Below are 16,827 nucleotides of genomic sequence, written 5' to 3' on the forward strand. Positions count from 1 at the left end.
ACTTTGAAGGCACCTTACTTAATAGATATTTATCATGCACCTTGTTTTCATCTATTAAAGTTTATTTAACATCACAGTAAAATCCTGACTGCATCTTCCATATTACTGTCATAGTCTTGCCTGTTGTTTTTAAACCTTGACCAGCACGGTTACCAGTTTTGGTCGGCTGGCTGGCGTGAGATTTTCAATTCAAGTCTGCACACGCATGCACACGCATTTACATGCATGTAACAGTTTTGTCATCTACAGACGTACTTCTGTACGTATGCAAATGGGAAATAAAACTTATTTTGAATTCGGCAAACTCTGCCGTTTGTTTTTCGGCTCAGCTCGTCCGCCTCTTCTTCGCTGCCATTTTTGCGTGGCTCCATCAGTCTGTCACCAGCTGTAGCACCAGCTGGTCCTTGCATCCTCCTCTCTTCTGCTGATTCTGTTTCTCTTCTGCTGGCCAGGTTTCTACAGTAACACAGGCGGGAAAAATGAGAGGCATCCTCCCTGCCCGGGCACTAATCCCCCTCTACCTCAGACGGGCACTTAGTGGTCGGCGTGTTTACCAACCCCAGCGACATACGTATAAGGAGTGCCAAGCCGGGGATCTGGCAGTTGTGCAGTTTTACTGCAAATACCCCCCGGCACTTTAATCCCACTACCGGGAAACCTCATTCCAAGAAAGTGGTCATCTCTTAAATGAGATGAGCTTTATGGCATAGATAGAGGTCTGCGCATTTAACAGACACCAACATTGAACATGTGTCATCTACTTATATAATATCTACCATTACCCAGCATTTTCTATGCATAATATATATACATATGTCGATACACAGTAAGCATGGATGCATGGATGTTTTAAATTCATCCACGCATTGCATGTAATGGTTGTCCAATCCATCACAACCATACACTATGAGCAATTTAGGGTTAATAATCCACCTCCAGTACCCTGAACCGGGGGTGCAGTAGGGGCATGCTCACCCTTGCAGATTCAAGCTGCCCTCCGCTCAGCAAAATAAACTGAGAGGGACAGTGCCAGCCCAAGTGGGGGACCCAGAATTCCTACCTATACATCTGCCCGGAGGTAACAAGAATCACATGAAAACTCAACACACATGGTTCCAAGGGTCTGTTCTGAGTTCAGGGCTTCCTGAAATAGCTTACAAGTGCATCAGGTCTTAAGGCTTTCTTTAGTGGGATGTCTAGTCATACTTGTAATTACAAACCAAGGTCAACTCCTTTTTGGCATGCTAATCGTAAACATGTATTCTGAGCACTGATAGAGCTCCCTGCTGATTTTTTCATGCTCTGGAGCAACAAGGATGCAGGTAACAGATCTGACAGTGCTGCAGGAGACATACGGGAAAGTTTGGACATTCAGCGAAGGCTACAAAAAAGTTCATAGCTGGCAGAAGGGCTATCCTGAAAAACAACATGCATTCATTTGTACTTGATTTTTTGTAAAGCTGCATTTCAAGCTATTTAAATTTGGCTTAATGTCAGCAGTGAGCTGGTTTTTCTGTTTCAAGTGGCTTCTGTAAATTGGAATGACTCCCAACTCCTTTCAAAGGGTCACTCCTACATTTGCACTGTCTCATACTGACAGCTAGGGGTTTATTTCAGTCCTCCTCTGTGATGATCATATTGAGGTCTTGGTCGTGAGTCCTAAAAATTGAGTTTAACTGTATTTAAAATTTAGAAAGTCAAGAACTCCACCTGGCTTCTATGAAACAGGAATCTTGGCAACGGGGGAAAAAATCATTTGTGGCCTTTTACGTCAGTATATCTGTGGCGTATGGCTGTAAATAAGGAATCTTGAAACTGTAGTTGATCTCAAAGTCTATTATGAAAGAATGATGACCTGAGCAGAACCAGGAAGGCAGGTAGTAGAGTAGCGAACAGCTTACAGCAACGCAGTGAATTCTGAGAAATTTGGGAGTTTGTCTCCCTCAGGGATTTACCGAAAGTTCCATACCAAGGATTAAAAAGATCTGCTTATGAATCCAGCTCGTAAAGCTTGAATGACTCAATACTGTTAGGAATGGCAAAGAAACCAGATCAAAATTGAGTTTTTGGCCACGGTTAGTTTATACCTATGTGGCACAACCCTCAGAGTTGACATCCATTAACATGCTCCTGGGCCCACATTCTTCCATCTACCAGTGATGGACGATCATTACCTCTCAGATGATGGCAGCGAGGGATCCGGCAGAGCAGTGGCGAGGGGAAGGCGTCACAGAGGCTGTACCACAAAACCGGGCCCAAGCAACATCCAAGAAAAAGCTAGAAGACACAGCAGATCAGCATGCGCCAGGACAGGAATCTAAACAATGGTAGTTAGGTGATCACTAGGAATTGAGCCAATCTTTGGAAATTCCAGGAATTCTTCTGGGAGGGCTGCCCCTAGAGTGTAAGGAATGGGGCACGTCACGCCAGCTTCACGAAGGCGCGACTTATTCCGAGGAAATACAGGCCGTATCGGAGCCGGCGTGGCTGCACGGCCGCTCCTTCTCCAGCCCGTGGCATGGCAGCAGGAGGAGGAATGGGACCCCGGCCAAGTTTCAGTTCCCCAGGCCAATTCTGTTACGGCGCGTGGCTACTCCTCAAAAGTATGGTTAAAGAAAGCCCACCTGGCATTGTTTCCATGAGGCCATGCTGAGCACGAGGGTGTGAAGTCAGGGCGGGGGGAGGTTGAATGCGTGGGAGAGACACTATGGGTTTCACAGAGAAGCTGACTGCTAATGACTCACGCGGATGTCCTGTCACCGCTAGCTGATAAGCCCACTTCCCTTTTGGGCCACGCTGTAGATCTCCTGCCTCAGATAAGCACGACAGGGGGCTACAGAACCCTCGGGATTAGGACTCCCCATTTCCGCCAATTTGTCTGCTATGACTGGCCATACTTCCTCGAGCTTGACGGCATCAAGTAGCGGGCCCAAATTCACATGGGTCTCCACTTGCCGGGGCGGAGGTCTTCCTGTCTGATGTGAAACCAAGCTTCCTCCTCTCAGATCTATGCTGTAGCACGCGGCCGACTTGGCAAAGAAACCGCAAATGGCAGGCCTTAAAGACACAAGAGATGAGCCTTCAAAGCTCATGACATGTGGGATTACCATGCTCTGTTAACCACCAGCTGATTTATCCCACTTCCCATTAGTCACTTTTGGTTCCCTGTGGGGTAAACCAGTTAGTGTTTAATGGCTCACAGTGATTCCAACCAATGTGGCCATGGAAGCCCAATGCTAATGCTTCTCATCTCTGTGGGGTACAGTCTTCAGTAATTATGACCTGGGTCTTCAGTACCTGGTCCACGGGGCTGGAGGGATGACTTGGCGGGAGTTTGATCGTTGGCTCTGTAGGCCCCATTTAGGGACCGTGGAACAATTACAGACATTTCTTATTGCAGAGATGCCCCTGCAGACACAAAGAAGGGAATGGCGGGGCAGATGGGTGTACAAATGTTTTAGCATAGGGGCCTCGGAGCAGGACACAAGGATAGGAAGGAGGGAATGGGGGTGTTATTTGCGGAAATGATTATAACAAAAGTGGTGGCGAGGAATGAAAATAAAAGAAAGACATTTAGATACAATTACAGGGAGGGGAATAGATGCAAAAAACAGAAGTCAGGTCATGAATGGGCTGTGATCAAGGGCCATTTTGAGGACCAAGAGCACGCAGGGGCACATATAGGGGTGGGGCTGCAGGGGGAACTGGCTCCAACCACCCCCCCCCCCCCCCAAAAAAAACTCACAGTTTCAAAAGATATCACTGAAGTGATAAGGTTGCCCCCCTGTATGAATTATGCTCCCACCTTAAAAACTCCTAGAATTGCCGCTGCAGCTGTGTATATTGGGAGGGGAGAGAAAAGAAACCGTAATCGTATGTAAGGACTTGTAATAAGAAGCGTGGGACCTTAGTGAGTGGGCTTGTTCCGTGACGTCATCCCTCCCAGGACTCATTTGCAAAATCATGCTGCTGTAAAAGTCTGACTCTGCTAGAATGACTATGGGAAAATGCCTTTTTTGATGATTGGTGTCAATTTTTTTTTCACAGATGCTTACATAATCCTTGACATGCGAGAGCAGCAATCCATATCACCACGATAAGCCTGACCTGTCCGCTTCCTTAGCAACACAACTGACTTTCTGCAGCATCGCAGCACACAGGCACATGCCTCCAGAACCAGTGAGCGGGGGACAGGAACGAGATCCGCCATGGGTGTGGTGTGATAGTATCGGCGTGGCAATGGATGAATGAGAATGACGGGCTATGGCAACAGCCACAACATCACATGACACAGAGAATTCACAGGAAATTGGGATAGGAGCCTTGTATGCTGTGTTTCCAGCACAGGTGTTGTGCGTGATTGAGTTCATGTGCGCTGATCGAGTTCAGATCTCATTCTGCATTCCAAAAGACAGCGCATATAGTAAACTGGGGGCTCAGGAAGAAAAAGAAGAAAAACAAAAAAATGTAGCGGGTTACCATAGAGACGGCATTCAAGAAAACGGAACCAGCTTCAGTGTTTCGTTTGTTTGTTAGTTTAATGATCGATACATCGACTGATTCTTCTGTTGGTCAAATCACGCCTCTTAACTGCAGGGATAGACGCCAAGCCAGTCTCCTCACTTATGAATGTCAGGCCCATCTCAGCAGTTTTTCCTGGAACAATCACACGTGTTTGGAAACAAAAATAGATTAATAAGATTAACATACCCCCCCAGTCTGTGGGGCTTCTGGGCCTTGCTGCTGTTTTGAGTAAACAGACTATCTAACCAACGTAAGACCACATGGAAAAGCTTTCCTAGAAAATGGTGTTGGACCTAGCGAAGAGCTAAGGGCTTGAAAAGACTTAAAGGAGAGGGAGCAGCCCTTTAACGTACTGGTATGCCTCCTCCCACAAGCTGGAATTCAAACACAGAGAACAATATGCTAGTTGCCCTAAACATCGAACAGCTCACATGTAGATGTGCATATGAGGGGGATTGTCCTGTGCACTGAAAAAGCACAGAAAAGTGAGGAATTTGTATGTTTAGCTTGATATAGAGAGAGGAGCTGGAGAGTGGTAATCAGCCAAGCTGCTGGTGATTGTATCAGCGGTGCCTTAATGGCCATGTGTTGCTGATAAACACAGTTCCCAGGTATGCAATCCAGCCCCCCATCAACTCTCTCGCAACTTTTTAATGGAGCAGGACCCTTTGGGAAATTTTCCATGGAAAGGGAGCGATTTGCAAACACGATGTAAATAAGGAAAACAGTGCATTTTGCAGTAACGGTCTGCATGCGATCCAGTAATATGTGGTGAATACCACATCACCTTTTGATGACTCTATATTGGAGGCTCCTTGCAAGCAAGCGGTAACTTTCAGGAACGTTGGACGAAGCGGACTGCATCACACAATATCCACGCAACCCATTCTGCTGAGTCTCTGCTTCTCCCTGCATTTCTCGATGCATGTCAGAGCCTGATGTTTTGCCTGGCTGGGCTGTGAGTGAAATGTCAACGCGGCGAAAACGAATCAAATGACAGTGGTGGTAAAAATGCCGTCGGAGCCGGTGCCAAGCTGCAATATTAGTAGCGGAGGAACCGAAATTGCATGAGAAGAAAAAAAAATAGCACAAAATAAAGTTAGGGTAATGTTTGTTATTGTAGGAAGGCCAGCTAGGAAAAATATCGATGCAAGCTTATGTTTCATGCCAGTAGAAAAATTAAACAATCACATGTGGCCAGATTCAATAAGGACAAATCACATTTCTGAAGTCTATTTATGGACCGTAGTTGAGTTGATTTATTAATTTCCTGGCATTTTATCCTGCGTCTGACGGGAAAAACGCCCAGGCCAGAAAGCACTCAAGGGAATCTGACTGTGGTTACTGAGCAGGAGAAGGATATCTGAGAAAACAATGGGCTTGTTGGTCTTGCTAGCCCTCCGTTGTCACCTTGGGATTTCCCCCGTTTTCTGTGGTCTGCTTGAGCTCGGATCACAGTTCCTCCTCATTGAGGGTCTCTGTGCACGATGGATAAAGGGTTGAGCCATTGTCAGCTTTGAATGAAATGGGAGGAAATCATGAGGACAGACGGAGAAATAAAGGATTTCGTCAAAATGAGAGGCATCACCATTTTGGGAAGGCAAGGACAGTGTTCGTAGGGACAGTGATTTGAGGAGCCCTGGATTATGTGTGAGAAGGTTCTGGTGGTGTTCTGCTGGCAGCTTGGGCATACTGGGGGTCACTGACCATGGGGGAAGCCTCCTGAATTAGCAGCTCAAAGCCAACACAAGGATATAAAATGGACGGTATAACTAGGGACTGCCAAGTGGTGTCCCCTCCATGATGGGTCAGCTCACAACTGGCTTTTGAAAAATCCAGTCACACTGGGGATAGATACCAAGGTCCAGAGAGGCTTCCCATCCCTCCTGGCCATTTCTCACGTATCACTATTCATAATGTACATCTCTCAGAGGTCGTGTAAAGGGTCATTTGATTCCGAACTCCTGGTTTTGAATCTTTAATTGCATTCCTTTTTCCTATCGTTTATATAGTGTTAGTGTCATAAAAGAGAGTTACTAAGACTAATACTCACATCTGCATAAGCGGCAGTGATGAGGAGGTCATGGTCCATGGTTACATATCTTCTCCAAAGGGCTGACACACTTCACCATTCACCTTCAGATTACCTATTCATGCCGTTCGGTTTAGTCGAGGCCCCAGTGCAATCGGACCCGTTTCTTTGTCTCTCAGATCCGGGTGTCATTTCTAATAAGACTCACGGAACCGCCATTCAGTTGGCGGTGGATGCTCTGCTCCTTGCAGGTGACTCACCACCCTGCCTCATGCACCGCGTCTCTATTTAAGTCCAGATCGTGTCTAATAAGAGGGTGGGAAAGATATTTATAAGCAAATAAATAAATAGATAAGCAGAATAAGGAGCCTATTCATCATGCTGAAGGGTATCGGTGTCGGGTACAAGTTGGACACCCCCTCGCCCCCCCACCCCCCCACCCTGGCCTTCACCCATCCCGCCTCCCACAATGAATATACATTAGTTCTCTTGGATTAGATGTTCTCTCTCGGCAGGTAGCTCAGTCGTGGTATAAACCTCTGTCCCCTCTCAGAATTCAGTTGTTTTCCTGGGGGAGAAAGATCGCCCTCTTACATCCGTTAACGTTTCCGACATCCAACTATGTCTGTGTGTGCGCGCGAGCATTTTTTCCCATTTACATAGACGGAAAAATGATCCTTTAGCTTCGGTAAAACCCAGAGGTGGAAGGGAGTAGAAAAGAAAACACTTTTCCCTGGCAAGAGGCTCATTAAGGTATGTTTATCTCACATACATTAGGAGCCAGCTGGATTGGTCAGTTGGTCAGGACCTACGATTCCATCTGGTCCCTGGCGCAATAGATTCGAGCTCAGAATAATCTTGGCCAGCAACTCCCTCTCACCAATAAAAGTCTGCATTCCTCACCAAGCCTGGAAAACCCAGAGAGGACGCGTGAGGTCTGAAAAAGAAATGAGAGGGAACCTTTCAACATGTAAATGCGACGAATGGACCACGTATTTAGCTGCACGGCTGCTGATTGCGATCATCGCAGAGGTGGTTCACGTCTCTAGCTGACTGAAAGGGAGCACAGCAGGCGTTTGGCAACCACGCGTTTTCTCACGGTACCAAATTTCTACCCTCTGTAGCCTTTAACTTCAGGCAAAACATCTATATTTGGTAATGCCTGTTCGTCACCATAGCAACCATAAACATTTTTTCGTACTGTAATAAAAATACCTTGGCAAACAGGTCCAGCGTCTGTCCATAGGTATCCCACGGCAGCACTTGTCACATTTCCTGCTTTAGCATCTTTTCCAGCCGTAACGCTATATCAGCATTACGTAACTCAGGCTTTCCTAAAACGTCAGGCGGCTAAAATTATTTTGATTGGTGCTGAAAATAGCGAAGAGACCTCAGCACATGGACAGGCATAAACATGACAAATTCGCCTCCTTCCAGCGTGGCATGTCCAAAAAAAAATACATAAATAAATAAACACGTCTGCTCCAAATTCCCTACCCCCTGGCAGATTAAGAGGACGGTCCGGGAAAGAAATTAAATATGGCTATCGTTACTGACGATCATCGATCTTACATCTGTATATCTTATGTGTCAGGGAATGGAAAGTGAACTCTTCTTATCTGATATTTCTCACACTCTGCGGTGAGTTTCCAGCCACACCAGGGCCAATGCACTTGTTTCCTGTGGTAGAACTAGTGCAGCAGTTGTCCTCCTAAATGTTAAAACAGCAGCACATTAGACCAGGGAGTTGTGTTTATGTGACACATTACAATAACTATGTCAGACAATAAAAGACAGCACAAAGAACAAAGAAGCTTGCTTCTTTGCAGTTTTTGTAATTTAATGCAGTTTCTTTTTATTCAATTCGTGCAAATAATGTATGATGCAAGCCCGTAGACGAAAGGCAGGCAAACTTCTCATGCGTAAAGGTTGTTTTGAGAATTCATTGAAGTTTCTAGCTATTTTGAAAGAGTTAAACCCACTCTAAGTGCCTGCCCAGTAACAAAACCAGTAAGTAATTCCAGTAAAAGAACAAAATGTGTGACATTAATTATTAGGTAAACACTTAACAGCCAGATTTTAAAAGCTGTTAAATGGTAGTTAAAATGTAGTTCAATGATCTAGTTAAATGAAATCACTGTTTGTTTTTCTTGCTGTTTTTTGTGTATGCAGCTCAAAAACCTCCTTTTGGAAAGTTGAGCTAAAGTGTTGATTCTTGCATGAAATTCTTCTGGATTGGATTAAGCGTCGATGCAGACCCCAGCTGTGGCTGCCTCTCGACTTGCCGATTGACTCCCATCATCCTTCATTCCTGGCACGGACCGAGCCGATGGCTGACCGGGAGCTCATCTCGGAAGGAATCCGGCACTAAGGAGTGTGGGACGGCCTGAGATGCCACGCTCGCCTTCCTGCTCCACACGAGGCCGTTACAGCAAGGGGACAGGAAAGACATGGAAAAGCCCACTGTGGCCAGCGACGTCACACGCCCATGTCACCCATGTGGGAATTTCTGGTTGGTAACTCCTGGCTCAATATTAACCAGGCACTGGCTGCCAAAGGCTGCCACCCCCATGACAAAAAGATCAGATCGTTTCTGCACATTCTGCACACTATTAATTTATTCATTTTGGTGGCATTTTCTGTCATTTCCTGGCTCATTCTTAACTTGTAATATTTCTATAGTACTATTCTATAAATGTGAATTTGTAATTAGTGACTAATAATAAAATTAAACTAAATGAGGCAAATTAAAGTTGTATCATATCACAGACTGATAATACTGTATGCATAAATGATTGAGATTACCATAATTCAAATGACGAGGCATGACTCAGCTTTTCCTCCATAGCATTGTTAACTCAGCATTCCTCCAATTAGCATTTTCTTGCCAGAACCATTGAACCAATCACAGTGTATCTGCAACCTATTCTGGGAAGTAGGGCTGGCTGAAACTCGAGCAGGATGCCAGTCCACCATGGGATACTTTGGACCATGGGGAAAACCCCAAAAATGTTAGGAGACCACGCAAAAAGTGCAGAGTAGGAGTCAACACCGACTCCAGTGGATGTGTAAGGCTACAGCCCTTGGCAGCAGCACACTAGCCTCGTACCGAGTTGTCCAGACTGAAGGGAACTCAATAATTTGGTGACTGTCCCAACTTCTACAGGCTTCATATCTTTTGGGATCTGTATGAACTAAATCAAAAGGGAGCCAAACATTAGCCAGGTGTCCAGTCCACCACCAGAGAGTGGCCTGCTGTCTTGCATTTCGCACCTGATGTGAAAATCATTCCTATAGCAGTAGTTACTCAGTTGCTCCCAGCCTCCCCCAGTAAAGCTTTGTCTGAAACTAGTCACTGCCACCTTAATTAAATTGCAGCCCTGTAAATTGTCACTCGGGCCACACAGAAATGTACAAACATCTGTCAGGTCCATGGAGCCTGAGACTGTATTGGAAAATATTGTTTGGGTAGCAACACGGCAACACACCCCAATGATCGGTAAAGGGTGCTATATGCTTTAATGATGCCAGTCGTGGCATGAGATTGTTTATTATAGTTGTGGCATGACTATAAACAAAGATCTTATTTCCCGAATATGTTGCAATGCTTCACATGATATGTCGGGGCCGACTTTCTGTTCCGGCCGCCCGCCGTCCATCATTAAGCGTGTTTTCTATTGTTTTGTAACTATGGAGACGACAGTGTGGTTGGCAGCAACACACAACAATAAAGCCATGCGTTTTTGTCACTGCCCTCCACATCACATTAAACTGGTTTATTTTTATTGCAAATTTTAAAAGAAATAAAGAAGAAAGGCGAGATCTAGGGTCTCGATCAGCTATGCCTGGCAAAATGGTCTCCGGTCAAACAGTGGCTTTCTCAGTCTGTTTAGTAGTTGTGCAAAAATAAACCAATAAACACCCCCCCTCAGTTGGCATTTTTTTGGACACAATGGACCTTGGCTTTGTGTTGCTGATGGAATTTGGCCCCCAGGGGAAAAACAATCGGTGACCTCTGTCTTACAGCAATATGACAACTGCTGAGCAAGTTTAACGACAGTGACCGTCAGCGTATGATGAAATGGCCACTCTGTGACCCAGGCTTGTTCAGGATTTTAGGTTATACAATGGTAATGAGAGACATGGATATGCTTCGAAAGTTCCTTTGACTAGAATATTCCTTCAAATTTGATAAATGCATTTGTGTAAGGCTCAGAAATCAAAGTGTAGTTCCCTTCCAAATGTCAATGCCAAACAAATTCAGTGAGAAACAGAACAAACAAAATTCTTTCGTTTATTTGCAGAGTATTTCATGCTCTGCAAGCTGCGGGAGTTGAAAAAGGTCACAATATGCAGGCCATAAGAGGTAACAAAGAGTGTGTGTTTGTATGAATTGACGAAGACATATCTGCGATGCCTACGGTACTGTATTACAGTATCTGGATACTATCAGCCTGGACGGCATTCCAGTTTGTGGCAAGGTTCGCTGCACTAAGCCTAGTTTAGAGACAACAGCTCTACAACAAAGCCTTGGAAACAAGGAGGTCCCATCAAACAACCCAGAAATAATATCATAGTGAAGGTTGTAGATATAAGGCAGCATCAGTCAAAGTCCATGTGAAGCTTCGGCACGCTACTGTATAGCACCATCCAAGACAATGTGAAACCAGCTTGCTCACTCTATGTCTGTGTGCCTATGTCCTAGATCAGAGGTGGGCAATCTTATCTGCAAAGGGCCGCTGTGTATGCAGGTTTTCACTGCAACTCCCTAATTAGATCACTAATTAGAGGACTGATTGGCTGAAGAGTCCTCACACCTGGGTTTGAACAGCTGACCTACAGGTTATCCCAAAAACCTGCATACACACCGGCCCTTTGCGGATAAGATTGCCCACCCCTGTCCTAGACTCTGTTCATGCCACCTAATGGGTTGACCGACACTAATGGGAGGAATCATGGGTAACTGGAAGGCAATGTAGTCATCTCAGTCTTGAGGCAATGTCACAATAACCACTTTTAGACTTAAAGGAGAGTGCACTTTTAGACTTAAAAGGGAGTTTTGTGACAAACATAGAACCGACCTAAGCTTTCCTATGGCACCAGCAAGATGCCTTGCTTACTTAACAGCAATCCCCTAAATAATGGCCCATCCAGACACATCACAACCAAGCAGCTGCAATATGAAGCTCATTCAGAATTCAACAAAACATATGAACAGCAGGTTTGGATGCTGTACCTGTGACTGGGAGGTCGCTGGTTTAGGGTCAGGAGAGTGAATATCACAGCTGGGCCCTCAAGCTAGGCCTTTACCCCAATTGCACTAGGGACGTTGCTTTGAATAAAAGCGTCCGATAAATAAATAAACGTAAATGTAATGTAAACTCTCATTAATGAGCTGAACACACATCCACAATAATAATTAAAATAACAAATACACATGGCTGGTCTGACCAGCCACTAAAGCTCTTGGGAGTGCAATATAAAACTAGTCCAGATGGTCTTTTCCTGATGAGCTCTCTGCTCTCAGAGCTCATGATTCTCAGCACAGGTCAAAGGAGAACCATCCCAGCACTTATTACCAGCAAGCGACGTGGCTTTGCTGCCCCAGCGGACCAGCGCATCCCTCGACCACCACGGTCGCGGCATCATTTCCTGGCACTGAAGTCAGGATGCGTTGCCAAGGGTACCGGCCCTGAGCAGATAACTCTAGAGGCTAAAAATAGCTCTACCCCAAGCTCTGACATGTCAGATGGCTTTCGACTTTCCTTGCTTATCCAAATGAAACTTTATTGGATAATAATCCCGTCAGGCATTAAATTACAAAGAATTGAAGTGGATACCACGCACCAGCATTAGGTCATCCTGGAGAGTTAGTGAGGTCATGTGTCCTGATTTCTTACCAGTATCTTCGCAATCTGTTTATAATGAAGTAGTTGTATGAGGCTCTATCCCGGAACACATGGGATGACTTTTAAGGACACAGTTGAATCAAATATTTATCTTGTAATAGGGTGAAGTTGGTGGCCATGTACTTATCTCACTGCATTTTTTTTAACCGTATTGGGTGGATCTGCTGAATGTTTTATTGTCTTATTGACCATTTGATGAAGAGCAGTGACCCACTCACGTCACCTCTTGCCAGTTGGGTTTACAGGACGGCTGCTTTGTGTCTGCTGGGAAGTAGAAGAAGAGCTAGATGTTCTAGACTTTTGTTCCAGAGATCTGTCTTCCCTGCCTCTGGTCCCAGACCCCTGGGAGAATTGAGGCAGTACCTTCATCTACGGTACAACAATAGTTACCCGATACTGAGCTGGCTGGTAGAATATGGCATAGCGAAAAACAGGATCACTAAAAACTGTACGGATGTCCCACTACATTAATGCATAAAAGCCTGCAGCGAAACTTCCAATTTGGACAAAGAATACTATGAGTAGTTAAGCGGAATGGACATGTTTCCTTTTTCAGGTCAAGGAGTGGCCCCTGTTCTGCAGGAACCAGAGCGTCTTTCTTTGAACCTTGTTCAGATCAGGCCACTAGACCATCAGGGAGCAGAGAGCACATTATCTAGGCCCCTGGGGGCTGGTACAGCTAGACGGAAATATACCCCAGCAAAGTGGGACAGGCTCATCGTCTGCTCAGCAGCCAGCTGCAATTTGGCTGCACCCCAGTGCACTTACATGTTGACGCCCCGGAGCCCTTGACCTCCATGTCATAATGCCTTGTATCCGAAGCCCTTTGTACATTCTGAGGAGCCATTCACACATAGTCACACACAAAGCACATAGAACCGAAGAGCACCGGCGTGGTCGGTCCGGCACGGAAAAACCCAACCATCATACGCCTCTGAGTGGGAGTGCAAGTTCACCAGCCGCCGCCATCTTACACCGGCAAGTCTAGGCAACTTCATTGTGAATCAGTGGATGTCTGGTTATGATGGAATGGAGACATGGATAATGCATAATATTTTCACACAACTGTGAGGTCATATTAGGTGAGACAATGAGAGGTCTGGCGTCTGACCTCATGACCCCTCTTTTACAAAGTGTGTTTGCATCAGAGGAAACTGCGGCTGACCTATTTAAGGCAGTGGTATATGTTTGTGGAAGGGGGGGGGGGGCAGCTTGAGACCTCACCAGCCGTTGGACAGACACGTCGAGGCTTTGAACGACAAATAAGTCCCCCTCGCTACTCCGAGTCCTTTAGGCCTACAGGAAGCATGCCCGTGACGTCAATCACACCTCCCTCTGGCTGAGTGCGCAATCGCACCCGACGACCTTCGCGTGCAGATTAACAGGACGTATAAACTAGAGGGGGTGTCCAGTGCTCATTAATGCACCGTATCCCATTTAGCTGCAAAATAAATTGAGCTTTATGGATTGTCGCACACCATCACAAGATGGAAGATAAGGGGCTTTCAAGGTCTATTTCAGGATGGGAGGGGGGCTTTGATGCTAAATTTAGCGCCTCCGTGACGTCACGCCAGCGCACGCAAACCTGGAGGCGACATCGAGACCCCCTCTCCCCCCCCCACGTCAAGCTCGGGGGCGGGGCGGCTCTCTTCTGGCGGAGCCCACCACATCTGTCTGACCTGCTTTCGATGCGGACGGTGCAGAAATAGAGTCCAGCGGAAGATCAAAGGAGGCACGCTGCGGATCAGGCTTCTGAAGCTCCTGCCCCGTTTTTCACCTCGGAAAAAGACACACGTCTTAAAAGAGGGCAAGTTTCTCTCTAATGATGTCTAAACAGCTTTTAGTAAAGTGAAATACACTGGAGCAGGATTTTTTTTTGGCTAGGAAGGGGCTCAGCTGGTAGGGATATTTTTAACTATCAGTAAACATCACCGCCATTTTTCATTCTTCTGTGGTGGGCGTATGGCTTCTCTCACTTAATTATGTATAATATATGTGGAGTTTATATCCAGCTAATATATGATGAGCTTATATACACATATATATGGTTTTGGGATAGACTTTGAGGCTGAAGCCCTAGAAAGGCATGTCTGCTGCCCTGTAATGCTGCCCCAGTTTGGAATGATCCATTGTTTTTTTGTTTTTTAAATCTGCACACCTTTTGTGAATATAGGAATTCACCAAATACTTCTGATCATCAAAATGCTCATAATACATGCATTTAACTGGCCTGTTTCACTGTACAATTTTTCAGATAAATGACATTAGATGGTCAACTAACATGGCATATACAGTACAGTATGGACTATGCCATGGCTGAAATAAGCGATCATGTGAGCTTTATGTAATATATGCATCCATCCATCCATCCATCCATCCATCCACCCATTTCCTATACCTGCTTGTCCAATTCTGGGTTGAAGTGTATCGTACATAGTACATCAATTCCTAATATAATTAACCATGTTTAATTTGATCAACAATGGTCAACAAAGTGTTCCAATGGAAAAAGTGCTAAAACTGATCAAGGTTTCTTTCTGGATTGTACCATTTAAATGATTTGAGGCAACATGTGCCAATGGTGTAGATCAGAGTTCAATACAGTGGGGACACAATTAAAAAAATTATATACAAAGGTCTATTTCTGGGGGGGGGGAGCGAGGGAATGAAGCCAAATATAATATTGGGGGTACATTCTCCCCGCGCCCCCCCTGATTCCGACGCCCCTCCATGTGGCTTACCAGTTTGCAATCCGGTCCACAGCTCCCTATCCAGTGGGAGTTGACACATGGCTGGGTAAACCCAGAGTGATACACGCGTTTGATAATCACAGTAATTAGGAGCTACCCACAAACACGTGTTCATTGGGAATCACTGGTTTCCTCAAAAACCAGAGGAAATGGCGCATTTGAAGCAAATTGATGCTCTGTGCTCACTCATACACCCTGGAGAGTATCAGTGCTGCTCGCTGAGTCGTCATTCCATCCTCAGTGAGACATGCAACCGGAAATGACAGCATGGTTAACCGTTTCGATGTCACTGATTGTTCAGTTTTGGAATTAATTTGCGTGGCCTCACTTTAATGGTAATTTCAGGGAAACCTGTGTACACTGAAACATTTTGGCATGAATTAAAGGAGATGTACCTCCACTTATATCTACTGCCACTCTCACATCTGGAAATATTTAGGTACTTCAAGCAGGAAGTGACATCACAACCCTTGACTCTGTCCAAGTAGCCCAACGCGGCTATTAAATTTTCCCTTGCTGAGAATCAGTCACATGGCTCAGCGGTCCTCTGGAAAAAGGTTGTCAGATTCCTCATCGTGCTGTGATTGGCTGTTATTGGATCAGCTGGATAAATGGTCTCTTTTTACGCTGAGTCGCAAGGCTTCCGGTTGCTGATTAAACAGACACACGGTAATGCACTTTGCGAAGGGGGTGGGGGAGTTGAAACACTAGGCAGACAAACAGACCATCTACACTGAACAAAGCCACAAAGGCACAGAAGCTATGGTGACATGTTCACCTATAATGTATTACACTCAAACCGCCATTTCAGAACATCTGAGGCTGCATCACCATTTTGGACTCTGGGTCTGCTTTTCTCATATGATGGGACAGCAGGGTGACAGCTATGGAATTTGACCCCATTCTTCTTGGACTTCTGCCTTCCAGTGTGATGTGTGGCTCAGCAGGTGATAACACTGTGCCTGTTATAATGATATTTTATTTTCTCGCTTGAGCACCTCTTAGTAACCATAAAGCATACAACACCTCAGTCACCAGGATATGTCAGAAACTGCAACAGAAGCTGGTCGAGGCCTTTGGGAACATGTCATTATCAATGTCCAGGACCGGCTACACCTACAGGCAGAATAGGCAGATGGATAGAGACCTCGAATTACCTGCATCCTGGAGGAAGTAAAATGATCATCAATTTTCTTGGGAGCTCCCAAGTAAAACTTTGCCCAGGGCCCCTGAGAAGGTAAAGCCGGCCCTGTCAACATCTCGCAGGTCCGCAGCCTGTTTCATGGTTGTGGATGCAAACACCAGCTTGTAAAGAAAACAGCTCTGACTGTAAGAAGCTACTAATCAATGGCTTATCAATTCTGCCTTGACGAGCCGGGACACATGGCGGGGCCGTCTCGAGTGACGCAGCCGGGCCACCGCCTGACCCCCCAATGCGTCTTTGCGACATTAGCGCTTATTGTCCAAACGCACATGAAAGGTCGTCATCCGGGCGGTGGGAGTTACATCAGCGCTTACATCAGAGCCAGCCTAAGTTGTGTTTACGTAACCTGGCAGTTTAACTGATTGACCTTTGAATTTCGATAACCAAGCCGACCATGCAGCCACATCC

General features: G+C 45.7%; 1 long non-coding RNA gene across 1 annotated transcript; it reads right to left on the reverse strand.

Moving 5' to 3' along the window:
* Positions 1–41: 41 nt before the first annotated feature.
* LOC140592146 (uncharacterized) lies at positions 42–6,958 on the reverse strand. The gene is made up of 3 exons (XR_011992428.1): positions 6,578–6,958; positions 2,175–3,408; positions 42–456 (listed from the first exon to the last, which is right to left on the reverse strand). It is a non-coding gene; the product is annotated as an uncharacterized lncRNA (long non-coding RNA).
* Between the last annotated feature and the right edge of the window lie 9,869 nt (positions 6,959–16,827).

The sequence above is a fragment of the Paramormyrops kingsleyae genome, chromosome 7 (genome assembly GCF_048594095.1).
Source record: "Paramormyrops kingsleyae isolate MSU_618 chromosome 7, PKINGS_0.4, whole genome shotgun sequence".
Taxonomy (NCBI): Eukaryota; Metazoa; Chordata; class Actinopteri; order Osteoglossiformes; family Mormyridae; genus Paramormyrops; species Paramormyrops kingsleyae.